The sequence below is a fragment of the Petaurus breviceps genome, unplaced genomic scaffold, assembly GCF_028583685.1.
Source record: "Petaurus breviceps papuanus isolate PSGF00001 unplaced genomic scaffold, PetGlider_PUasm1.0 81, whole genome shotgun sequence".
Classification (NCBI taxonomy): Eukaryota; Metazoa; Chordata; class Mammalia; order Diprotodontia; family Petauridae; genus Petaurus; species Petaurus breviceps.
Window position 1 is genome coordinate 9,036,905 of NW_027186546.1, and position 26,576 is coordinate 9,063,480.

The window sequence follows — 26,576 nt, forward strand, 5'->3', positions numbered from 1 at the left end:
TCTGCATGAATGAATGAAACATTTATTAAGTATTCACTATGTGCAAAGGTCTGTACTAAGTGCTGAGTATGCAAATAGAACACTAAGACAATCCCTGTTCTCAAGAAGCTCATTCTAATGGGGGAGACAAGACATATGGAAGGTTTCAGCTGCACATCAGGTGGACAAATTCCTGTGGTCCTTAGGGTTCAGTGGTAAAACAGGTATAAATGTATTTTCTTTAATGTAATTTACACTGATAAAATCATATCAGTTTCCAACACAACCATTTGACGGTGGTTAGAACTTTTCATTCTGAGCTCTCATTAAATGCAGCTATAGTACTTGTAGGCACAGTTGCAAGGCTGTATCTGCAAAGGGGTTGTTTCCTAGAATGATCACTATAGGCAGTGAATTGTCATCTTTGCTATTGCAAAATCCCTTAAGTTCAGGGTCCTGAGTTGTCTCCATCAGGGACATCAGTTGTCTGAGGAGGGTTGTTAGTCAAGGTGGTAGTGGTTTGACTTGTCTAGAACATGCTATACTTTCTCCCCCCCTCAGACTGTCTTACTGCTTCAGCAATCTTTTCTTTGGTCTTTCTTGCCTCTTATCTTCCAAATCTATCTATTTTCCACTCAGCTGCTAAAGTAATTTTCCTGAAGCAGAAGTCTCCCCATGTTGCCCCTCACACTCTTTCTCAATAAAATTCTGGTGGCTTCCTGCTTAGATTATTCTGTGTTTGTCTTTTGAAGCTCTTTATACCCTAAACTGTTCTTATCATTCTAAGACTTCTTACACATTATTTTCCTCCACAAACTCTTAGATCTGTCTAGCCATGATGGGCTACTTTGTTTAGTCATGTCAGTAGTATCTGACTCTTCATGATCCCATTTGGAATTTTCTTGGCAAAGATACTGGAGTAGTTTGTAATTTCCTTCTCCAGTTCATTTTACAGATGAGGAAACTGAGGCAAACAGGGTTAAGTGACTTGTCCAAGGGTCACACAGTTAGTGTCTGAGGCCAGATTTGAACTCAGGAAGATGAGTCAGACTCTAGGCCTGGCACTCTACCATACCACCTAACTGCCAGTCCCCAACTGTAAGTCATGGCAGAGTGACAGATATAGCTTAGAGAGTCTGTCTCTAAGCCAGAAAGACCTGGGTTGATGTCTTGCCTCTGACACTAGTAGTGTGACCCTAGGCAAATAATTTAATCTTTCAGTGCTTTAGACCAGTGGTGTCAAGCATGAGGCAGGGCAACACTCTGAACCAGTACTAGATTAAAATGTAATTGGGAAATATTTAGAAAAATAAATAAAAATAGAGTAGGACATAGATGCTATTAATATGTGGCTTTCTAAAGTATTATTCCTCCTCTTTTCCCTTCCTTATGTATGGTTTAGTGACTTTGTTTCTATTTGATTTTGACACTATTGCTTTAGTCAACTCTGTACCACTATAAATTGCAGGGAAGGTGCTGATATTCATTGGCGGATAGAGTTGACTCATCCAGAAGTTCTGTATACCAAGTGAAATCACATGACCAGTCCCTATCCCTTATGGATGAAAACAGCTAACTAGCTCTTAAGCCAGTTTAAATCAAAGACAAACATATACATATATTTACTTAAACTATTGATCTAAATAAAAACAAAATCTGAGTATCAATTTTAAAGATATGGCTATTTAATGTTAGTTTAATTCATTGATTGAATTTGCCATATCCTCAGCAGTACTGAAATTCATGTTTGTCTATTACTAGTTATATAGTAATTTGGTCTTTTGATTAATATATAAGTAAAAGAAAAAGTTTTATGTTAGCCTTTACCCTTAGTGACAAGTGAGTAAACTTATTATTCTGTTTCAGAATGTTACCTCTAAAAATCTCTTCAGTGATGTTATATCTAGCAGTCTAGATGATTCTAGGATTTCTTTCACTTTTCCTGACCATTCTTCACTGACTGCCCCTCACCTTTTGAACTTGTGTGAACCATGGAAGTTGGTTGGGAACAGGAGTTAATGGGATATTTTCTAAGGTATTATTAGTTTGCTTTTAAAAATATAAACAACAACAGTAATTCTAGATTTACCTTAAAGTGAATGTGTAGCTCATAATTTGATGAAAATGCATTTCTCCAAAAAACAGAAACCAGTACTCAAAAGTAACTCTTAGGTAAGTGTGACTTTTAGAAATTTTCAAACCAATATGTCTTTCGTTTGTGCATACAATACTTCACCCTTGTTGACAAATGGAATCTACCTTAATTAGGGGGAAAATCATTATATAAATATTGTTAAAATAATAGTAACTATAATAATAAATAAAATTTTAAAATCGTTATATAAATCGTTAGATTTCTGTTTTGAGCAGAAATCGTGTCTATGTATGAAATTTCTCTAGTTTATTTAAATTGTATAGTATTGCTATCTTTTATTCCTTCATTAGATTGTAAGTGCCATGAAGGCAGGAAACCTCTAGCACTTCTCCATAGTACTTTGAGTTAATAACAGTCAATAAATGTTAATAAACAATTTATTAAGTGCCTGCTCTGTATTGGGCACTGTGCTAAGTGCTGGGGATACAAACAGGAAAAAAGAAAGATAACCCCTGCCTTCCAAGGAGTTACAATCTAATCTAATGGGGGAAAACATCAAATAAAAGGAAGTTAGAAAGGTGATGGGGGAGGAGGTACCGAACACTGGGGCATGGTGGAGAAGTTAGTGAGAAGCAGAGGGCAGGGAAGAGATGGGATGCCAAAGCTGATGGAATCTTACTGGAAGATGAAGTTATTTCAATTACAAGATTCCTAGGGTAGTCAGAAAACTTAAGTTAGAACTCAATCAGAAAAGTCACAAAGTAGGGCAGCCAGGAGAGAAATGAGGAAATGTCTGAGCTGAACTGTCACCTTAAATAGAAGTTTGGAGTTCATGGACCATTTGGCAAATGACTGTCAGAGGATCACAGAATGTGGAATTGGAAGGGACCTTAGATAAGATCATCTGAAGTCTAAACCAGAGGTGTCAAACTCAAATAGAAATGTACCCCTGCAGGCTCCGTATTGACTTTTGAAAACCACAATGTAACTGTCTGTGTTGTATTGTGTTTTTATTGATTATGTTAAACATTTTTTATTACATTTTTATTAATTAATTTTAAACTTAAATACAGAATAAAAAAGAAAAACATAAATTTAAATATTAAAACTTTATATACAATATAAGAAAAGAAAAAAAAAGCATTGCCATGTGTATAGCAGAATGTAAGAGAGGATTCAAAATATACAGCAATAAATTTCCATTTCAAGAAAGACTATATAAAAAATACTACAGTTTAGAGTATGTTCAGAGCTGTCTATCTTTGCTTCCTGTAAGTTTTCTTTGGTTCTCTGCTGTGTACTTTTTACTTTGTTATTCTCCTCCTTCCTTCCCCCATCCCAAGGAGGCTACAGTTATGTACAGATATATTTACACATACACACACTCACACATATACACACAAACATATACACATATACACTTATACATACATATACACTTACATGCATATACTTAGCTGTAATCATATTAATCTATAGACATATGCATTCATTCACATCTATGTAAGACCATATTGTACTTGTTTGTCGTCTTGTTTCTTTGAGGGTGGATAACCTCTTCCTTCATAAGTCCAAGTCTTTCCATATTTTTCTAAGTCCACCAACTCATCAATATTCCAATTTTATATTGTCTAGTTGTTTTAAATAGTCTAAAACGATGTTGATTAGTATGGCTGACATATAGAGTAGTTTCCCTATCTTTCTCTTTTGATTAAATTTATTTCTCAGTTACATTCTAATCTGGTTCTTCACACTCAGGAGTTTTGCTGGCATTTGGGACCTGCCTGCTATCAGGTTGATTCCTGATTTAAAACAACCACTTAATTTTTCCAAAAGTGACTTGTCCACTTTCACACAGATAATTCTAATAGAGCCAAGATTCAAACTTGGGTAATCTGGCTTCATATGCTTTTATCCTTTTACTGCCCCATGCTGAAAATGGCTAATAAATAGCATCTTTGCATATATCAAATACCAGCCAAACTCATTAAAGCAAATATTTTCTTATTTTGGCACTAAAAATCATGTCATATAGGTATGTATCTGTATGCATGCATAGATGGATGGATAAATGCTTAAATAGATCTATGATTTCAGTTTGGGAATTCTATCCAGTGATGCAAGTAGCATTCCATTTATACCTGTCCTTCACCGAGGGTCTACCCATTATTCCTGAAGCCTTGCTTAATTTCTCCTTACTTCTACAGCACTGGTGTCAAACTCAAATAGAAACTGTCAGTGGGCTGCATATTGACTTAGAAAACCACATATTTACGGTATCCATGTTCTATTGTATGTTTATTTTGCTAAGTATTTCTCAGTTACATTTAATCTGGTGCAGCTGCACTTTAGAGTGTTGCAGTCACAAAACAGCAGTGTGGCTGCCCTGTGTTTTGATGCCTCTGCTCTAAAGACTATCTTCTAGAGACCTTACTCAGGAAGAACTAATGCACTGAAGGGCCTCTTTATCCTGACTGTTTTCTCTCTTGATTTTATGCATGTAATTTCTCCCCTCCCCTTTTACCTCTCTTAATGAGAACTGTAATCAAATCAAGATTTCTGATTGCCTCTGGAAAAGAGTATATTATGTGACTACCTGTTGCTCCAGTCATCCCATGACTTCCTAGCCCAAGCACCCTTCCCCTGGTCACTACTCCTTTATACAGTTGTTTTCCAATAAATTCCTCACCAACAGGTGCTGTCTGGTTTTTCTATTTGTGTCCCCAGCACTTGGAACACAGTAAACACTTAATAAATGCTTACTCATTCCTTCATTCCTTAAATCTTTCCTTCATAAATTCATTCTACTAGTTAACCACTCTGACTATGTGATCATCCCATCTTTACTTTTGATCATACATTTTTTCTTTTTTTTTTTGGCAGAGATAAATGAGCACTTTTATTTCTTTGTTCCACAAACACACCCAGCTGAAATAGTTGTTTCTTCTAGACTAATTAAATAGAAAAAATATCTCATGTCTTTATCAGACTCCTCCTATTCTTTCTTGCTTTTATCTTGGCTGGAGTAGCAGCTAGGAGCAGGAGCAGCAGTTATGGTTACTACTATAGGTGCAGAAGCTACAGATGTCACAGGATAGTAAAAAAAAAAAAGACCTTTGCCTTTTTACCAAATGGGAATACACAGATACAGTTAGGACCCACTTGATAGATTGGGGATAATGGTGCAACAGTTGGGTTACTAATTTGCAGAAAGACACTGGCAACATTATGGACATCTTTGAAGAGACAGAGATGCAAAATTTCTTCTGTGATGACCTAACACTTCAAAATTGTAGATTTTGCTATTTTGAAACTTCTGCTTAATGAAATTGAAATGAGAATGGGTAGATACTTAGCATATTCGGTATTGTGGCACCCACTTTGTCTCTAGGCTCAATCAGCTTCACATCATTCAACAATTCAGTTGTGCCTTTGGAAAGCTTGTTGGTGATAGATAATATGAACCTATAGGAAGGGGGTCTTTTTGGGACGTAGACCAGTGTTCAGGGGAAACAAAGGGATATAACACAAGATATATTCTGTGTCTTCTTCCTTATTCTTACCATTCTAGACTGTAAGAAGTTTTTGTTGGGCAGAGTAGAAACAGGACTTTCCCATGGCTCTGGCTTCCACCTCCTCCAATATATGTAAAAAATGACTCTAAACAAATTTTAGACTTACAGAACCCACAAAGTGACAGAGAGAAACAAATCTCCTGCTGAAAGCAGCCTGGCAGGCCGGCAGGAAGGGGCTATGGCACCAAGCTGAAAGCCCAGCCCAGCCCCGCCTGAGCCCTGTGGTTTCAGCCCCAGGGCAGCCCCAACCAGCAGCTGTGGCGATTTCCAGACTTCTCAACCCATAGACATCAAAGACAAAGTAAAAGGTCAGCGTGGAACTCTGTTGGAACAGGGGTGGATGGAAGAGTGCTGTCTGACCCCTGCCCCCAGGACAAGAAGCAGTTGTGCCATGTAGCTGCCTCAAGAGCTCCTGGCCTGCAGATAGTAGGGGGACCAAGTGACCATTCAGAAGGTAATAGCACTTGCTGTAACCAGCTTGGGTCTGGATCTCAGTCTTGGGTGGAGGTCCTGGAGTGTGTGGCCAGGTGCTATAGCCAGTGGGGGCTGCAGAGAGAGCACCCTACTAATTGTTCTGGCAGTTACTAAAACCCCAGCGATTTGGGACAAAACTCTCTCCATTGTGAAAGCAGATTTCAACCATGGAAAAGAGTTCAAAAGTCAAGTAATTGACTGGCAACATGAGCAAGCATAGGAAATGCAATCCGACCATAGATCCCTTTTTCAGGGACAAAAAGGTTCAAAGCATGGAATGGGAGGAAGACAATGAAGTCAGAACTCCTGCATCAAAAGCTTCCAAGAAAAATATGAATTGGTTATAGATCATGGAGGAGCTCAAGAAGGATTTTGAAAACCAAGTAAGAAAAGTAGAGGAAAAATTGGGAAGAGAAATGAGAGTGATGCAAGAAAATCAAGAATAGTGAGTCAATAGCCTGACTGAAGAAAATAACTTCTTAAAAAATAGCCTAACTCAAATGGCAAAATAGGCCCAAATAGCCAATGAGGAGAAGAATGCCTTAAAAAGCTGAATTTGCCAGATGGAAAAGGAATTTCAAAAACTCACTGAAGAGAATAATTCCTTCAAAATTAGATTGGAGCAAGTGGAAGCTAATGACTTCCTGAGAAATCAAGATACTATAAAACAGATCCAAACAAATGAAAGAATAGAAGGCAGTGTGTAATATCTCATTGGAAAAACCACTGACCTGGAAAATAGATCCAGAAGAGATCACTTAAAAATTATTGGACTGCCTGAAAGCCATGATCAAAAAAAGAGCCTAGACACTATCTTTCAAGAAATTCTCAAGTAAAATTGCCCTGATATTCTAGAACCAGAGGGAAAAATAGAAATAGAAAAAAATTCACCAATCACCTCTTGAAAATGATCCCAAAAAGAAAACTCCTAGGAATAATATAGCCAAATTCTCACAGGAGAAAATACTACAAATGGTCAGGAAGAAACAATTTGACTATTGTGGAAACACAATCAGGATAACACAAGATCTAGCAGCTTCTACATTAAGGGATTGAAGGATTTAGAATATGATATTCCGGAGGTCAAAGGAACTAGGATTAAAACCAAGAATCACCTACCCAGCAAAACTGAGTATAAAGCTACAGGGGAAAATATGGTCATTCAATGGAATAGAGGATTTTCAAGCATTCTTGATGAAAAAACCAGAGCTGAACAGAAAATTTGACTTTCAAATGCAAGAAACAAGAGAAGCATGATAAGGTAAACAGGGAAAAGAAATCATAAGGAGCTTATTAAAGTTTAACTATTTACATTCCTATATGGAAAAACGATAATTGTAGCTCATAGGACTTTTCTCAGTATGAGGACAGTTGAAGGGAATATATATATGTGTGTATATGTATGTATAGGAGGGTATAGGTATGTACAAATATATGTGAAGGTGTGCATATATATGTACATGTATACATAGAAGGCACAGATGAATTGAATATGAAGGAATGTTATCTAAAAAATAAAATTAAGAGGTGAGAGAGGAATATATTAGGAGAAGGAGAAAGGGAGAGATAGATTATAGATAGGGTAAATTATCTCATATAACAGAGGCAAGAGAAAACTTAAAATGGAGGGGAAGAACAGGAAGGTAAAAGGGAATGGGACAACCTTACTCTCATTGAATTTGACTTAAGGAGGGAATTACATACACACTCAATTGGGTATCTTACTGTACAGGAAAATAGGGGGGAAGGGGATAAGAGGGGGGACAATAGAAGGGAAGGCAGATTGGGGGAGAGGGTAGTTAGGAGCAAACACCTTTTTTTTTGCAGGGCAGTTAGGGTTAAGTGACTTGCCCAAGGTCACATGGCTAGTTTTTGTGTTGTGTCTGAGGCCAGATTTGAACTCAGGTCCTCCTGACTCCAGGGCCATTGCTCTATTCACTGCGCCACCTAGACGCCCCTGAAGCAAACACTTTTGAAAAGGGATGGGATCAAAGGAGACAATAGAGTAAGTGAGGGCGGGATAGGATGGAGGGAAATATAGTTAGTCTTTCACAATATACCTACTATGGAAATGTTTTGTGTCACTACATACGTACTACCTATATTGAATTGCTTATCTTCCCAGTAGGGGTGGGTGAGGAGGAAGAAGGGAAAAAATCTGGAACTCAAAGTTTTAAAAATAAATGTGTATTAAAAAAATTAATGTAGAAACTCTTTAGGAAACCTGAAATCTCCCTTCTGACATCAGCTTGCAGTCCCACTCACTCTTTTAAGATCTTTTTTTGAGAAATTTCTCTAAATAACTGATGTTCTACCAATTACACTCAATGACCACAACTCATATACTTTGTTTTCTTTCTTTACATCCAGTTATAAATTCTACAAGATCTGCAACATAGTCTTAACAATTCCTTAAGGTATCTGGTTTTCTAATGGCAAATATTCCCTACTCTACTTTATTTCTATACAGTGACATAACTGCTAATAGCATTAATTCATTATTCACACTAATGAAATAAAGTAAAACAGTAATTTAAAAGGCTATGTTATAATTATTGCTATTATTTTGTACTTCCTGTCCATCAAATCAATTGTTACTTCCTATGGATTCTATTTCTACCTTAGCATTCCCACAATGTCCACTCTTGTCTCCTCACCTCTTCCTAAAGATCACGTTCCTCAAGTCTCTTTCTCTCTCTCTAAACTAATAAATATATTTTAATCAGAGCTTTCTTTCTAAATCAAAGCTCTGATTATCTCAAAAAAAAAGAAGTTTTTGTTTTCTAAAATGGACTTCTATTTGCTTAGCTGCCTTTCCTCTTTTAGATGATAAGGTAGAATTAAGATGCTAATAGGTTTGTTCTACCACAAGTCTGTGGTAGCCCTAGTTCTATACAACAGCTTTTTTATTTGTCATTTGAAAGACAGTTACTTGAACAGCATAAAGTTGTCACATTACAGCTCAGAACTCTTTTCTTTCTGCAACAACTTATAGGCAATATAGGTCAGCCTTGAGAGCACAGTCACAAATTTCTCAGTGTGGAATCCCAAAGAAAAGTTATTAGCATGACTGGTGATGCAGTTTAGTAAAAAAAAAAAAAATAAAGTAATAGATAACTTTCATGCTTGGAATGTCTGCAGCTGCTGTGAGCCTGGAGATCCTTAAGGTTCTTAAATGATGACATTGATGGATTATTTCAGGCTGGTGCACCTTTCACAATCTCCAGTGCCATCCACTAGCTATGAAGGACAGAGTGTTAGAGGTGATGTCAAGACCTTGCCAGTCTTGGCTTCTTCCTTCAGCAGCAACTAAAATCCCAGTAACTTCTCTCTAGATTTTCAAAGGGTAGCCAAGGTAGAGAGGTTTACAGCAGTATAGTATACACTACAGTGCCTTCACACTGCCATCTGTTACAGTGGAAGGTAAGATTCAGGTATAAAAAGTTTTAGTTTTAAGAATTTTATTTGCTCTATAATATTTATGGTACTGTAGATTTCATGTGTTATGAAAAGTGGATATTGTCTGAAATCAGCTTTTTTTTTTAAAAATTGAGATGTTAGTACAAAAGATCACAATTCTAGGGAATTACTAGTGAGAAAAGATGTTTTGCATGTTACCAATTTTATTTTATGTACTACATTTTATGGGTTATTTCATGGTTACTTTATTAGGAAAAATGCATATTATATAAAAATTAATGTTGGGTTATAAAGAATTGTATGCAGAAAAATGCATTTTCAACAATCTCTAGCAAAAAATTATGGTTTTGGGTGGTGGTTGTGGCAACTTAACCCCTATTTCCCATAGGTTCAATTTATCAATATTCATGTTTTATACTATGAAAGCTGATAATTGACTGTAATTTTCATTGTATTCTTATTTTAAATCAAAATAGAGAAATAATCATAATGTGAAAGTAGACAAGACTGTGTATGGTATTAAGTCAAATATTGCAAACCTTCATTCAAATAAAAATGTCCAATATTAAAATTAATTGCATTTATTATTATTATTATTTGCTTTTTGGAGGGCAATTGGGGTTAAGTGACTTGCCCAAGGTCACATGGCTAGTTTTTTGGTGTGTGTGTGTTAAGTGTCTGAGGCTGGATCCGAACCCAGGTCCTCCTGACTCAAGGGCCGGTGTTCTATTCACTGCACCACCTAGCTGCCCCAAGTGCATATATTATTATATTGTGCTAAACAACTTCAGAGTGTAAGTTGTTTCATCAAAATGTTATTTATATTCATAAAATAAAGAAATTTATTATAAAATATTGTGATAATGGTAAGCATATAAGGTTTTGCTGGATTACTTCTTTTAAGAAGTCACATGGAATGTCCCACATCAAATAATAATAATATTTGTATATCCAGTCAATCTCTAAATATTGGCAAATGTTGTCTCTTTAACTCTTCTCTTCCTTCACCTTTTCTCTACTCTCACAGCCAAAACCTTAGTTCAGGTTTCTTTCTCATCACTTTTTATCTGAACTGCTACCGTTGCTTCCTAATTGTTCTCCAGTCTTTATTATCTTTTGTCTTTCCAATCATTCTTCCCTAGAGCTGCCAAAGTGAAAGTCCTAAAGTGTTGGTCTGACCATTCCACTCCTCTGCTCAAAAAGTTCTGGTAGCTCCCTCTTTCTTCTATGATAAATATAAACTCATAGGACTGGCATTTAAAGTATTTCACAGTCTGCCTCCAGGATACCTTTCCAGAACTACTGCATGTTATTTCCCTCTGTGAAGTCTATGTTGCCAAATTAATCTACTTGTTGTTACTTGTACATGACAGTCCACCTCCTGTCTCCATGTCTTTGCACAGGATGGATCCCATTATTGGAATCCACCGCTCCTTCCTCACATTGCCATTTAGAATCCATAGTTTCTTTCAAAGTTCAAGTCAGGTCCCCCCCTCTACTTAAGATCTTTTTTGATTTTCCCCTAGCTAATAGTGCCCCTTCAAAATTGTTCATTTATTTTATATATACATGGACTTTACTTATATCACTTATTCATTCACTCAGCAAATGTTTATAAAGTCTTTACTCTGTGCTAGGCTCTGTGCTAGACCTTGAGAACAGAAAGACATTGAAACAGTCTTTGCCTTCAAGGAGCTTACTCGTTATTTTCTTTTAAAAATATTTTATTCCGAATGTAAACATTAAATAATTAAATATTTCTATATATAAAGTAGAACACAAAGAGGATCACATGAAACCATAAATATCTATTTTATACTGTGTTCATTATAAAAAATTATATAGTAAATGTTCTATACATTATTTTTAACACTGCCTTACTTGTCTCTACTTTCTCTTTTGTGAAGTAAAAAAATATTTCAGTGGTCCACACTGTGACCATGCCCCAAAATGTATTTATTTCTCTTTGTGTACTTCAAGTCCCTTCTGTCAGGAGGTGGGTAACATCTTTCATCACAAGTTTCCTGGAGACCTGGTTTGACATTGCCTTGATTTCACTTCTTATTTCTTTCAAAGCTGTGTTTATTTTCATTGTTATTATTATTACATAAATTTTTCTCCTGGTTGTGCACGTTTTACTCTACATCAATTCATACTACTCAAGATTATATAAATTCATCTCTTTTGTTATTTATTATTTACAGTTCTAATGCATTTAATGTTCATGTATCACAATTTGTTCAACCATCCTACAAAAAACCATCAGTTGTGTCTAACCCCATTTGGAGGCTGTGACCCCATTTGGAGTTTTCTTGGTTAAGATACTGTAATGATTTGCTATTTCCTTCTTCAGACAATTTTACAGATGAAGAACTGAGGCATTCAGAGTTAAGTGATGTGTCCAGGGTGTTTGAACCTACGAAGTCGAGTCTTATGGACACCAGGCCCACCAATCTTATCAACTGTGCTATTTAACTACCGACAAATTGATAGAAATCCCCTTAAATTCTAGTCCTTGTTCTTATCCTTTCGTTTTCCATCTTTGTCTTCAAAATCAGGAAATTTAGTTGTGACTGTTCCCTCCCTGGTATTAACCTTCCTCTTAAACCTCACTGCCACCCCCTTTTATCCTTGTTGTTTCCCTTTGAGTTTGTTGTATCCTTCCTCCCCCCCAAACTGATATTTTAATTTAATTTAATTTTATCCTGAACTTAAATAAAAAAGCCATTTCCATAACATAGAAGAATAGAAAAAAAAGATGATTGTGTATGAAACTGCAACTTAGTATTCCTTTTGAATATATAATAAAGTTATATAAACTTTTCCCTTATTTTTCTATCCTTCCCACCCCCCCCTCACCGTAGAGATGGATACCATTAGACACAAATATGTGTATGTGTAAGACCATTCTGTATATACACTTCTATTTATCAGTTCTTTCTCTGGATGCAGATAGTACCTTTCATAGGTCCTTCATAGTTAAATTGATTATTTATAATAGTCAAAATGACTTAGTCATTCAGAGTCGTTCTTAAAGCAATATTGTTGTTACTGTATACAGTGTTCTCTTGGTTCTGTTCACTTTGCTCTTTATTATTTCATACAAGTCTGTCCATGTGTTTCTAAGATCATCAAGCTCATCATTTCTTGTATTGCATAGTATTCTATCACAAATCACAACTTGTTCAGTCATTCCTCATTTGATTGGCAGCTCTGCAATTTCCAGTTCTTTGCCACCCCAAAGAGAGCTGCTATAAATACTTTAGTACATATAAGTTCTTTTCCTTTTTCCCTCATCATCTTGATGTATTTATACACCAAATATTTATGTGTATGTGTATGTGTGTTCAACCTTCCTTTGTCCCTTTCTGTCATTGCTGCTTCTATCTATACTCTTCTTATACAGTAAAGAGAAATAGTAAGTCACTCTCTTCTTCCTTAGAACAGAACATTCTATTTCTCCTCCCCTCCCCTTTCCAATTCTATTTTTCTTATTTAACTCTCTCAGGACCTGTTGTAAACTTAAAGTTCAGAAGGGATGCTTATTTTTTTTTTCTTCCTATTAGAATGTTAGTACTTTTGTCATCAGACTCCTGTGTTTGTGTCAGAAATGCTTGAAGACCTTTTATCTTATTAAAGGCTTATTTTCTCCCTGTAGTACAGGGGTTCTTATCTTTTGGGGGGGTCATGGACCCTTTTAGCAGTCTGTTTAAGGCCAGTTATATTAAAACAAACATGTCATTTTTTTTTTCCTATCCAAGTTTATAGACCTCTTGAAGTCTTTTTTTCTTTTTGGAGGGCAGTTGGGGTTAAGTGACTTGCCCCAGGTCACACGGCTAGTTTTTGTGTTAAGTATTTGAGGCCGGATTTGAACTCAGGTCCTCCTGACTCCAGGGCCAGTGCTCTATTCACTGCGCCAATTAGATGCCCCTGATCTCTTGAAGTCTTAATTGTGGACTCCTTGGATGATTGGGGGAGAAGGTCTGTGGATCCTAGGTTAATATGTCTGCTATAGGATTATACTCAGCTTTTCAGAGTATTTATTTGTGGTTATAAGCCTATCTCTTGGCTTTTGGGATATTTTATTATTGCTCAAAGATTGCAAAAGATTGTTAGGTCTTGTGTGATCCTGATTGTGGTTTCTTGCTATTTGAGCTCCTTCTTTAGGGATACTTCTAGAATTTTTTCCTTGATTTGTAAGCACTGGCATATTTGCTGTGACATTCTTAGGACTTTTACTTTGGGAATGTCTTTTGGGGAGAGTGATCATTGGCTTCTTTCCATCTTGACTTTGCAGCCTGGCTCTAATAGATGTGGACAGGTTTTGTTGATCATTTTCTGAAATTATATGTCCAGTCCTTTCCTTTAAGATAATGGTTTTCAAGGAGTCCAAATTATTTGTTCATTTTTCTCTGCTCATTTTCATGTCAGTTGTTTTTGATGTTAGATATCCTATGTTTTCTTCTTTTATTTTTTTTTATTTTGTTCAAATCTCTTTCTGTCTCATGGAATCTTTGATTTCTATTTGACCTATTCTGATTTTCAAGGCTTTCATTACCTGGATATGATTTATTGCTTTCTGTTCTAAACTATTTATCCTTCTAATCTTTTTTTTTTGTCCAGAGTTTTTGTTTTTATTTTGTTTTGTTTTTATCAGTTGCTTCATTTCTTCTAGGCATTTTTGTTACCCTTGTGGAAAATCAGTTCTTTTCCTTGAGTCTGTTTTTTCCAGTTGTTATGGAATTAGTTTCTCCTTCATTGGATTTTGAGAGAGCTCTGGATCTTCAATAATTTTTGATACCGGTCGGTGTCTTCTTTGGTTTATTTTCAGCTTTAGTCCCTAAATTTGGACTTCATGCCAGTGATGCTTTATCCCTTGCTGTACTTATTATTATATTATGTGGTTAACCATGTTTGATCTCACCGTGTGTAACCTGGGTTCCTCCTCTGACCTCTAATTTGGAGGAGTGCTTAGGACCCTTGTATCTTTGAGGTTCAGAGTATTGGATCTAAATGCTCTTTTATGGCACCTCAGGACAGAGAACTAGGACCTTGGATCTCCAAAGCTCCAGGCTGTCCATGTGTGAGCACTGCTACATTGCATTGTTTGCTGCTACTCCCTTGAGCTTCCAAGGTACCAAAAGTTGCATTTTTACCCCCTGGGACTTTCTGTTGAGAGCCTTTGCTCTCAGTACCTCTGGACACAGAACCATACAGGCTTTAATTTAGGTGTCTCTGGACTATCTCTGGTCACATTCTTCATCTGGTATCCTATTTTGATGACTTCAGCCCTCTTTCCTATTGCCTTTGTCCTTCAGGGTGACTTCAGGTGCATTTCTGGGATCAAAGTAGTCACTTACTGTAGGTTTTCATTGGACTTCTTGATCATTAGGCCAGTATAAATTTTAGATTTCTATTGGAATAGGTATGTGTAAGCTGGGCAGTATGTCTGTTCAGGCAGCTGTCTTGGTTCTCAAGTATTTTGCATTCTAAATGAGAGATAACGTGTACCTAGATAAGTGTATCTAGAATAGATACTAGAAAATTTTGATGGAGAAGGCATAAATTGTTGGGAGAATCAGGAAAGGCTTCATGTAGCTGTTGGTCTGGGTGGTGGTCCTTTATGGCATCATGAGTGATGTTGTGACTTGCACCCTAAATGGATTTAAGTGAGGCAGAGTTGCACAAGGTTGACAGCCTCACTCTCTCTTCCAGAGTCATTGAAGTCCAGTGGCAGGACAAAAGTGAAGACCACTAGTGAAGGCCTGAGATTCAGTTATGACTTTGATGTCTTACCAAGCTCTAAGCACTCCACAGCAACAGCTTCAGCTGCCTTCCTGGCTTTTGGAACAAATTGTTCTCATCCGCCCATTCTGATGGGGAAGTCTTCACATGCCCCTACAAAAGATCCCTCTAATTCCCTAACAAGTTTGAAGCCTGTAGATTGCTCTCAGCTTGGTTTAGCCTGTCTGCCAAGACAGTTTTACCTGAGTGTGGCTGCTGCACAAGCTACGGTTTCTTGGAGCTACAGATGAGAACTGGGTGAAACGTAGGCACCAAAGGTGGATGAGCAGCCCTCACACCAGAGGTGCTAGTCCCCCACACACCCTCTTCATGAATAAATGATACTTGAGCAGAGTCTTGAAGGAATCTTGGGATTCTAAGAGATAGAAATGAAGTAAGAATTCATCCTAGGCCTGGGGAATAGCCAGTGCAAAGGTACAGAGGCAAGAAATGGGGCCTCATGTATGAAAAGAAATAAGAAGGCCCATGTGGCTGAGCTGAATAGAGTGTGTAAAAAGGAGTCATATGTGATAAGACTGAAAAGCTGACTTGGGACCAGTTTGTGAAGAGCTTTAAATACCAAACAGAGGAGTTTATATTTAATCCCATAAGTGATAGGAAGTCACTACTGTTTGTTCAGCCAGAGGTATGATATGGTCACAACTGTGCTTAAGGAATATTACTGTTGCAGCTTTAAAGACAGGGGAGACAAATTAGGAGGGTATTGCACTAGTTCAGGCGAGAGGTGATTATGGTCTGTACTAGGGAAGTTGCTGTATGAGTGGAGATAAGGGGATATTTTTGAGAGGTGATGTGAAGGTATAATCGACATGATTTGGTAACTGACTTTTATATATGGAATGAGGGAGAATGAGGAGTGGAGTATGACACTGAGATTTGCAACCAGGGTGATTAGAAGGATGATGGTTTCCTCTACACAAATAGTGAAGTTTTTAAGAAGGGTCAGTTGAGTTTCAAATGCTGATAAGACATTCATTTGAAGTTCCAGGTAGACAGTTGTTGATGTAAGACTGTAGAGAAGCTAGGGACTGGAAATACAGATCTGGGAGTTATTTGCCTAGAGGTGATCATTTTGATCACCAGGACCTAATGAGGTCAACAAATTTAGGAAAAAAAGAGAGGAGGGTCCAGAACAGAGGCTTGTTTTATATCCATAGTAAGGGAGCTGAGAAGGAATAACTAGACAAATAGGAAGGACCCCAAAGAGAGAAGGGAGAATCCAGGGGGTCTACAATTGTCAAAAGCTGCAGAGTGGTCAAATATATATACTGTTTCTGCTCTAGAATATATGCTTCTTGAAGACATGGTCTGCTTTGTTTTGTCTTTGTATACCTAGCACCTAGCACAATACTGTGTGTTTAAATTCATTTATGAGGAAACTGCATCTTAGAGAGGTTACATTGGCCCAACTCCTTACAGGTTCTAAATGTCAGAACCAATAAAACCCAAGTCTTCTGACTTGGTCTAATGTTCTTTACAACAATTGACTTTAATTTTTTAAAAAGTGTGTGTATGTGTGTGTTTCCTATGTTATAAAATACATTATGGTACATTCCTTTTAGAAGGCTTTTTTTTAAACTCTAAATGAAGTTTGTTTTCTTGGCACTTGATAATAATATATTACTAAAAAAGCTCTGTGTTAGCAGGCTAATTGGTCTGTCTACTCTTTCCTTTGCAGTAAAAATATAAACACCTTTAAGTTGTTTCTATGCAATTTAAAAAATTGACTTGGAAAGTTTTGTTTATTTTTCAGGATAAAAACTAAAGCTGGCAGTTCACTCATAATTTTTTTCATTTGCCCTATTATGTTAATGAATTTAATACTTTTAAAGTAACAAGCAGATTGTGAATTCTTGTTCTTAAACATGTTTAAGCTGCACAAATAAATGTTTCATTAGCATAGCTTTAAAATTAAGCACCTAAAATACTCTGCATGTAGGTGTTTAGTAAATGATTTCTGAATGAGTGACTGACAGAATGAAATTGTCTTATTAAATTAGGACCTACCTATTTATGTAGTTAACTGCGTTCAAAAAGTGTGCCACCTATAGCATTGATTCCTATGCTGACCTTTCTTTTTTTTTCTCTGCTCTATAACTTACTTTTAAAGGTCATGTTAATCACCTGAGTGACTTAACTTTTGTCTTTCCTTGAGAATGCTTTTTGGTGGTGTACTTTCTGCATCATGTGCTTGCTGCTCGTTAGGTGCTTCTTTGCAGGGTGATTAGATGAATTACATGATTTCAATCTTCATATAAAATGTTACACTTTTAGTGTTGTCCTTTTAGTCCCAAGATATAAATGATAAAATGTGTATCTAACAGTACTGTCCAAATAAAATGAACTTGTATTGATTTTTGTGTGGTATATAATGAAATAGGAAATAATCTCCTATTGTCTAGTTACCTTGGTCACAGAGGCAATTTTTAAAGAATAGTGTATTAATTTGTGTAATATAAACGCCTTATCTTGTTCACTTGATATACACGTGCAGTTTCAAAGTCAGAAAGGAGATAAAAATCAAAGCTAATTGTGCAAGACTGTGTCTGTTACTTTTATTATAGTTTTGCGGGGGAAAGTGAGCAAACCTGAGAGACTTTTTGATAGGTAGGTGGAACCTTTTTGGAAATGTAGTTGATTTTTTATCAAAAGATGTTTGGGAGGGGAAACAGGAACCTAGTGACATGAAAATGTAATGAAATTCGTTTTTATTGGTATACAGAATTAATTATTTCTCTTCTATGGGATATATTTCATATTATAGTTAAAAAGGCGCTGCTGTTTTCTAAGTTAAGTTAGGTGACCTTCCATTTGAACCCAGTTTTAACATAAACATTTTCACTAGATGGTTCCAGGGAGGGCTAGCAAATCTGGAGAATATTAGTAGTGCTCCATTTAAGGGAAGTTTGACTCCCTTGGTAATTCTCAAGAGCTCCTTTCCAAGACTTAAATAGCCTTAGAAATTCCTTTATTTTTGCTAGTTTTTAAATTAATCTTTGATTTTGTTGGTAATATCTGCTATGTTTATTGAAAATATAATTAGTAAAACATAAGTAGCTTTGAAGCAAAAAAAAAAATTAAGGGAATGAAACATTGGATTTGAACAGTCTTCCCATCTTTCTCTTACCTCCTTAATCTGTTCATTTTTTTTTAATGCTGTTACGATGTCATGCTCTTGTAGTTCATGTCTCATTGCCACTTCTTTTGAAAATTCCTTCCCCCCCAATAGTATATTGATCTTTGAGAACAAATGAGACCTAAAGCTATTCATTTTGGAACTTCTAAAAATACTTCTTGATATATATTGATTCTTTTCAAGTTAAAAGGTTTAAATATCATTCTATATGCAAATTTTAAGGAGTTTACATAGAAAATATTGGAATTCTAGAAACATGATGGTTTTATTGATTACCATGGCCAGTTTTTTTATTTGAGGGGTTATAAAAGAAAGTTTTGAAGAGTCGAGCTTTTAGGAATAATATTTTTTAAAAGATCTAAGACTTTTTCCTGTCGTGTAAGATGGTGGTGCAGATCTCTAAGAAGAGGAAGCTTGTTGCTGATGACATCTTCAAAGCCAAGCCGAATGAGTTTCTCACCAGGGAGCTGGCTGAGGATGGCTATTCTGGAGTGAAGGTTCGAGTTACTCCAACCAGGAAAGAAATCATCATCTTGGCCACCAGGACTCAGAATGTCCTTGGGGAGAAGAGTTACTAGATTCGTGAACTTACAGCCCTAGTTCAGAAGAGGTTTGGCTTTCCTGAAGGCAGGGTGGGGCTGTATGCTGAGAAGGTGGCCACCAGAGGTGTCTGTGCTATTGCTCAGGCCTAGTCCCTGTATATTACAAGCTCCTGGGAGGCCTTGCCATGAGTAGGGCCTGCTATGGTGTCCTCTACTTCATTATGGAGAGTGGAGCGAAGGAATGTGAAGCGGTGATGTCTGGTAAGCTCAGAGGCCAGAGGGCCGAGTCCATGAAGTTTGTGGGTGGCCTGATGATTCAGAGTGGAGACCCTGTCAACTACTATGTCACCACAGCTGTGCACATGTCCTCCTCTGACAGGGTGTATTGGGAATTAAAGTCAAAATCATGTTTCCCTGGGACCCAAGCGGCAAGATTGGCCTTAAGAAGCCCCTTCCTGACAGTGTGAACATCGTAGGGGCCAAGGATGAGATTCTTCCTATCACCCCCATCTCAAAGCAGAAGAGTGGGAAGGCAGAGCAACTAGCTATGCCCCAGCCAGTGCCCACTGCCTAACAGGACTCTGTGACACCTGGAATGGTGTGCCCAAAGCTCTTTAATGTAAAGATCTTTGATAAAATCTTTTGTAAAAAAAGAGAGAGAGAGATCTCAGGTAGTTTTTGTTTTGCTACTCTATTGTTCATTTAAAAAAATTATTATTTATTTTTAACATTACTTTTTTTTATTAAAAATTTTGAATTCTAAATTCTTTCCTTCCCTCCCACCCCTTCCTCAGCCACTGAAAAGGCAAGCAATATATGAGTTATGTACGTGGTATCATGTAAAACATTTCCATATTAATCATATCACAAAAAAGCAAGAAAAATAAGTGAAAAAATTATTCTGCAGTTTGCACTTAAGAGTTCATCAGTTCTTTCTCTGGAAGTATATAGCATGTTTTGGTCATTAGTCCTTTGCAATTGTCTTGAATCATTGTTTTGATCAAAATAGCCAATTCTTTCACAGTTGATCGTTATTACCACATTGCTGTTATGGTGTACAATTATTCTTCTGGTTCAGCTCATTTCATTTTTTGTCATTTCGCATAGATCTTACCATGTTTTTCTGAAACTGTCCCCCTCATCATTTCTTATAATGCAGTAATATTACATCACAATCATATGTAACAACTTGTTCATTCATTCTCCAATTGATGGGCATCCCCTCAATTTCCGATACTTTGCCATGACAAAAAGAACTGCTGTAAATATTGTGTGTGTGTATTTATCTCCTTTTCCATTTTCTTTGATGGCTTTAGGATGCAGATCTAGTGTAAAGCCAAGCATAAGCAGGAGAATTCCTTTCCAGAGGATTGTTGCGGTGAATAGCTCTAGGTTCCAATCACCTAGTATAGTGGACTCTATTTATTCAGCAGTAAACTAAAGCAAAACATTCACAGAAACCAAAGTACAGCATTCACAATGATACAGCATAACAATTTATCACTAAAGTGGCCACATAGTTTTCACTTAAAGTAGCCACATAGTTTTAAGCAAACGGTATCATTCAATAAGTCCTTAACTCAATCATCCTTAAGGAGAAATCCTCCTTAAGGGACACAGAGTACAAAGGTCTAAGTTTTCCCACCCCTAGATCACATTGTCTTCATCTCTCAGTCAAAAAGTCTTCTTTCTTCTTGATTAGAGATTAGTTTCCAATCATCCTTAACTCAATCATCCTTAAGGAGTACAAGGTATAGAGTACAAAGTTCTCCCATCCCTACATCACAGTAAATCATGATTTTATCAGTCAGCACTAAGTACCCAAGGAGAAGTCTTTTCATCTTGGCCCAAGGCTGGCTCTCGAATTCCATGGTTCTTCTTCCATGGGTCCAGGTCCCTGGATTCACAGGCAGGCAGCCATTAGCTCTTTGTCCAGCTTCTCATCTAGTTCCTCGTCCAGTTCCCGTTCCATATTGAAGCTCACAATATCCAGTCTACTTCAAGTCCTTCGCTGTTTCTGTTTCTGGGAAGACAAAGCTTAACAGAGTCAAAACAACATTCATACACGTTGCTGGCACCATCATCCATTCACTGTCTGCCTGTGAAATTAACACAGACCCACAAACAAGGTCTGAGAACTCAACACAAATTGTCAGTGTAGTCCCGGGACTTCTGAAACCCTCCTCCAGGACTTCTGTAAACAGACAAGAAAATCCTCTTCCAGGGCTTCCAGTGAGGTCCCAGGGCTTCTGTACAAAGTATCATAAACAGAACAGAACAGACAAACAGAGTGCCTGGCCTCCACACCCGTTCCCCTTCTCAGTTCTGCTCTGTCCCAGCTGTGTTCCTCTTTATATATGGTGGCTGAACAAGTTGAGGTATATGAATGTAATGAAATACTATTGTTCTATAAGAAATGATGAGCAGATAGATTTCAGAAAAACCTGGAAAGATTTACATAAACTGATGTTGAGTGAACTGAGTAGAACCAGGAGAACACTGCACACAGTAACAGCAACATTTTGAGATGATAAACTATGACAGACTTTGCTCTTCTCCGCCATACAATGAACCAAGACAGGTCCAAAAGACTCATGATGAAAAATCCTATCCACATCTAGATAAAGAACTATGGAGTCTGAATGCAGATGAAAACATACTGTTTTCACTTTCTTTGTTGTTTTTTTTATTTCTCATGGTTTTTCCCTTTAGTTCTGATTCTTCTTTCACAACATGATTAAGGTGGAAATGTTTAACATGATTGTACATGTATAACCTATATCAAATATATTGTGGATCCTGATTTCTTATAGCACAATAGTGTTCCATTACATTCATATAACACACCTTGTTTATCCATTCCCCAGTTGATGGGCATACCCTCAACTTCCAATTCTTTTCTACCACAAAAAGAGCTGCTATAAATATTTTTGTACATGTGGTTACTTTTACCTTTTTTATGATCTCTTTGGGATATAGACCTAGTAGTGGTATTGCTGGATGAAAAGGTATGCACAATTTGATTGCCCTCTGGACATAGTTCAAATTGTTCTCCAGAATGGTTGGATCAATTCACAACTCTACCAACTGTGCATTAATGTTCCAATTTTCCTACATCTTCTCCAGTATTTACCATTTCCCTTTTCTGGCATATTAGCTAGTCTCATAGGTGTGAGATGGTACCTCAGAGTTGTCTTAATTTGCATTTCTCTAATCAATAGTGATTTAGAGCATTTTTTAATATGACTATATATTATGCTCAATTTTGCTAGGTAGCTAATTCTTGTTGGCTGCAGTCCTAGCCCCTTTGCCTTCTAGAACAAGTAAGAGAGGTAGAGAAAAAATATTTTCTCCTTGACCTGGAAATTATGGAATTTAGCTGTAATATTACCGAGAATTTTCATTTTGAGATTTCTCTTAGGAGGTGACCTGCGAATTCTTTCAATTACTATTTTGCTTTCTCCATCTGAGATACTGGGGCAGTTTTCTTGATTTTCTTTCTAAAATTTCTTGAAATCTGATGTCTAGCTTTATTTTTAAATCTTGGCTTTCAGGTTGTCCAATAATTCTTAAATGATATCTCTTTGATCTATTTTGTAAGTCACTTATTTTTCTGAGGAGATATTTAACATTTTATTCTATTTTTTCATCCTTTACTTTGTTTTATTGTTTTATGATGTCTCCTAGAGTCATTAGCTACCACTCGCCCTATTCTAATGTTTAAGGAATTATTTTCTTCAGTGAGTTTTTATACCTCTTTTCCTACTTGGCCTAGTCTGCTTTTTAAGGAGTTGGGTTTTTTTCTTCAGTGAATTTTTGTTCATCTTTTACCAGTTCTGTTTTTTTAAGGTATTATTTTCTTCAGTATTTTTGTGCCTCTTTTACCCAGCTGTTAATTCTCTTTGTATAATTTTCTTGCATTACTCTATTTGTTTTCCCTCTACTACTCATCTTTTCCTTTAGCTTTCTAGGAATTCTTGTTGGGCTTATGTCCAGTTTACAGTTTTTTTCTTTAAGGCTTTACATGGAGTTGTTTTCTACATTATCTTCTTCTGAGTTTGTGTTTTGATCTTCCCTGCCACCCGTAGTAGCTTTTTATGGTCAGGTTCTTCTGTGTTGTTTACTCATTTTCCCAGCCTATTTCTTGACTTTAAAATTTATGTTAAAGTTGGGTTCTGATCATCTGGAGATGGGGAGGCAATGGTCCAGGCCTCAGACTTTTTTTTGCTGCTGTTTTCAGAGCTATATCTGAGGTTTGGAAGTTTTTGGTGCTTCCAAGGTTGTGTAATATGGGGAGAAGTGTGGTCATTGCTCTGCTTGTCTATGCTCTGGTCTTGCCTCAAGAATGGCCCCTGCTACCCTGTGGCTGCAAGTGCTAGTATTGCACTTGGCCCTGCAACTGCATCGAGGGCCTCTGCTCCTTTGTGACCAACCATAAGTACTCTTCCCTGGAACTGGAACCTGGAATTGCGTATGGGTCCTGTGTCCTCTATAATCGCGTATGGGTCCTGTGTCCTCTGTAATCTCTCTCTGATGAATTATGCATTTCCCCTTACCATCTCTGACTGAGAGCTCCTGAAGTTGCTGCTGCAGCTGTCATGACCATCTTCAAGGTCCATTGCTGGTATTACTGCTGTACTCTAGACCAGTCCCCACCTTGGCATCACAAACCTCTCTTGCCATCCTCTTAAGTTGTCTTTCACTGGAATAATAGCTTATTCTGACTGTTTCTTGGCTCTGCTGCTCTAGAATTCGATTTGAGGCTTTATTTTAAAGTCATTTGGAGGGCAAATGGAAGTTAATGACTCACATTTGTTAAGAGAATTCAGCTGGGTTGTTGCCTCTACTCTGCCATCTTGACTTCACCCTCTATCATTCATTTATGAACAATGAGTACATGAGCATTAGTAGTAAATCTTAGTGTTTCTTTTCCTTTAAAATCAATCATCATGATACACTTATTTCTCTTAATTAAATGCATAGGAGAGATTCAGATACAATTTAATTGCCAGAATCTTGAAATTATGTTTAATCCTTGTAAAGTAATCCATTTCTGAAGATTTCTCCTAATTGATTTGTCTGTTCATATAGATATAAACATTTAGATATAAACTTTTCTTTCCTTCTTCCCTTATACCTTTCATTTTGATTCTATTTTGACTCATTTAAATTGGGAACATTATTAGTTAATAAAGTACTTTGGAAAGCCTTTACCCTTGGGTTCTATATATAGTAAATAACTATTAGTAGTTACTATAAAATTATGTAGGGTATAAATTTATATTTAGAAACATGCAGAATTTTTCCTTTATGCTGTTCAGGCCTAAGATATCTAATTTCTTAATGCTTCTAGATTTCTGCTTCTTCATCTCTAAAATAGAGATGATACAAAGTCTAGAGATAATAAGTACAGGTATGGTAAAAGGGAAATACAATAGATCCTAAGATACTGTATGTTAAAGTGAGCTGGTTAATACAATTTAATTTTTGAATAGAGATATAAAGTACTTTAACTCTTACTTTCATGAAATTTAGATTTTATTGTTGACAAGACAGTAGGCTTACTCTGTTCCTCTTAAGTAATAGGTTTTAAAGACAGGTTAAATAAACCACCTGAGCATGTTTATTTCAGTTGTAAATGCTTCAGTATGTATTATAACTAACATATACTAATTTTGTAAATGGCATTCTAGTTTCAGTTATAGATTAATTTTAAAGCTTTGACTTTAGATATTAAATAGCCATTCAAAGCAAGGTACTGCTTAATTTTATCATTAGCCCAATCTGAGTGAAGAAAGCAGAAAGTGAATATACAATATTTGACCAATTTATTTGTTTTTCAAATAAATAATAACTTTGGTAACATATGTGTGTGGTCTGACCTTTACATTTTTATGTACTAAAGTGCTTGGTTCTTTTAATGAATATAAAAATGGATACAACCTATTCTGTTATTTCTATACATGACTTTCTAAGTCTGCTCTTAAAACAGAATCCGTTGAAACATGAACACTTACTTCTAAGTCCTGTTATAGTTAAGACAGAAACCTACAAATACCATTCAAATTGAAGGTTGAAACTCTTCTTAATCCATGGCATATGACCAAAAATGCACAGAGAGATATTATAAGGAAAGCATATCAGTCATAATTTTTAGTTGCTTAGCTTGTTTAGGCAATAATAGAAAGTATTTTTTTTTATGTTTAATACCTAATTTGGGGGTTTTCAGTGATATTAAAATCAACTATTTTGTAGTTTTTTTTCATTCTATTGATAAACATTTATAAGTGCATTGGTTTTATTTATGTTGAAAATAATTTTTTGGATGCCCCGGTATTGTCCATACTTTCATATTTTTAAATATTTCAGATTGGACAAAACTACTTATTTTTCCATTTCATATGGTAGTGTTATGTTTCTTGGTCAGCAGAGTATTTGTTTTTCTTTATACTTACTGATTTGCATCTTGTTAGGCACAGTGGCCCATGTGTGATAAGTATTATTTTAAAAATAAAGTATATTTAGTTACTTAATATATAAACAAAAAGGAATATAAAAAGAATATTTTGTGATACAGTATAGACAGTACTCCATTGTATTAGAATAACTGGGAGAAATACTAAATTTTTGCACACATAATTGACTTTATATATATATATAGGTAACTAAAGTTAGAAATCTGAATAGAGCTAAGATTTGATATGAAGTAAAAATAAAATAGTTTTCATTTTAACTGATAGCAAAGATTTAATACTCAAAGGTCTAAAGTGTGTTTCTTGGATTTTGTTACATTTGGTAGGCATTAGAAAGTAGTACAGTACAACTACTTACAAAAGCTTGGCAGATTCAAGGAAGTAACTTCATAAAAACAAAATGCCTCTTAAGCAATAAGAGAAAGAACCCAAGATGTGTATAAATCTGAAGATAGCAATCATTGACAAGTGTTTATTATTCACCATTCTGTATTTGGTACCATGATGTTTGAGGGAATGTATTGAGGAAACAGGAATCCAAACATTTGTAGAGAAGTGCACCAGATCTGTTTTGTTTTGGACAAAATTATTTAGGATATATTTTGCTACATAAATGGTACTGAGGGAGTTAATGTTTCTTTGTTATATTTTTAAAATTTTAAACCACTTCCAACTAATGAGGGCCTTTCTCCTTAGGGCTTCTGTATATAGCTAGTTTTTCTAAATTGCATGCATCAGTGGCTTGTAATGAAGTCAACTTTGTCCTTGTTTATTTTGTAATGGTTTGGAGTTCATGGAAGCTTTGCTTGTTAAGTGTGACACCCAGCCCATCAAACAGTAACAAAAATAGAATTCAAGTTTGTAGGTCATTTATACATTTTAATATGAATGTATTTATAACCTTGTTAATCTCTCAGCACAGAACTTATTTCTGGTCAAAGTAAGGTTATTCTCTTTCTTGTGATCACTGCTCCTAAAATTTTTTTCAAATCCCTCCTTTCCTCCTTCCTTCCTTCCTTCCTTCCTTCCTTCCTTCCTTCCTTCCTTCCTTCCTTCCTTCCTTCCTTCCTTCCTTCC

The 26,576-nt window shown here is 36.2% G+C and overlaps 1 protein-coding gene and 1 pseudogene across 1 annotated transcript in view; both read left to right on the plus strand.

Annotated features, from left to right (window-relative positions):
- LOC138176140 (transcription initiation factor TFIID subunit 3-like) overlaps positions 1–26,576 on the plus strand; it is a 260,782-nt gene that overhangs the window by 99,697 nt on the left and 134,509 nt on the right. The window lies entirely within an intron of this gene.
- LOC138176082 (small ribosomal subunit protein uS3-like) lies at positions 18,853–19,811 on the plus strand (annotated as a pseudogene).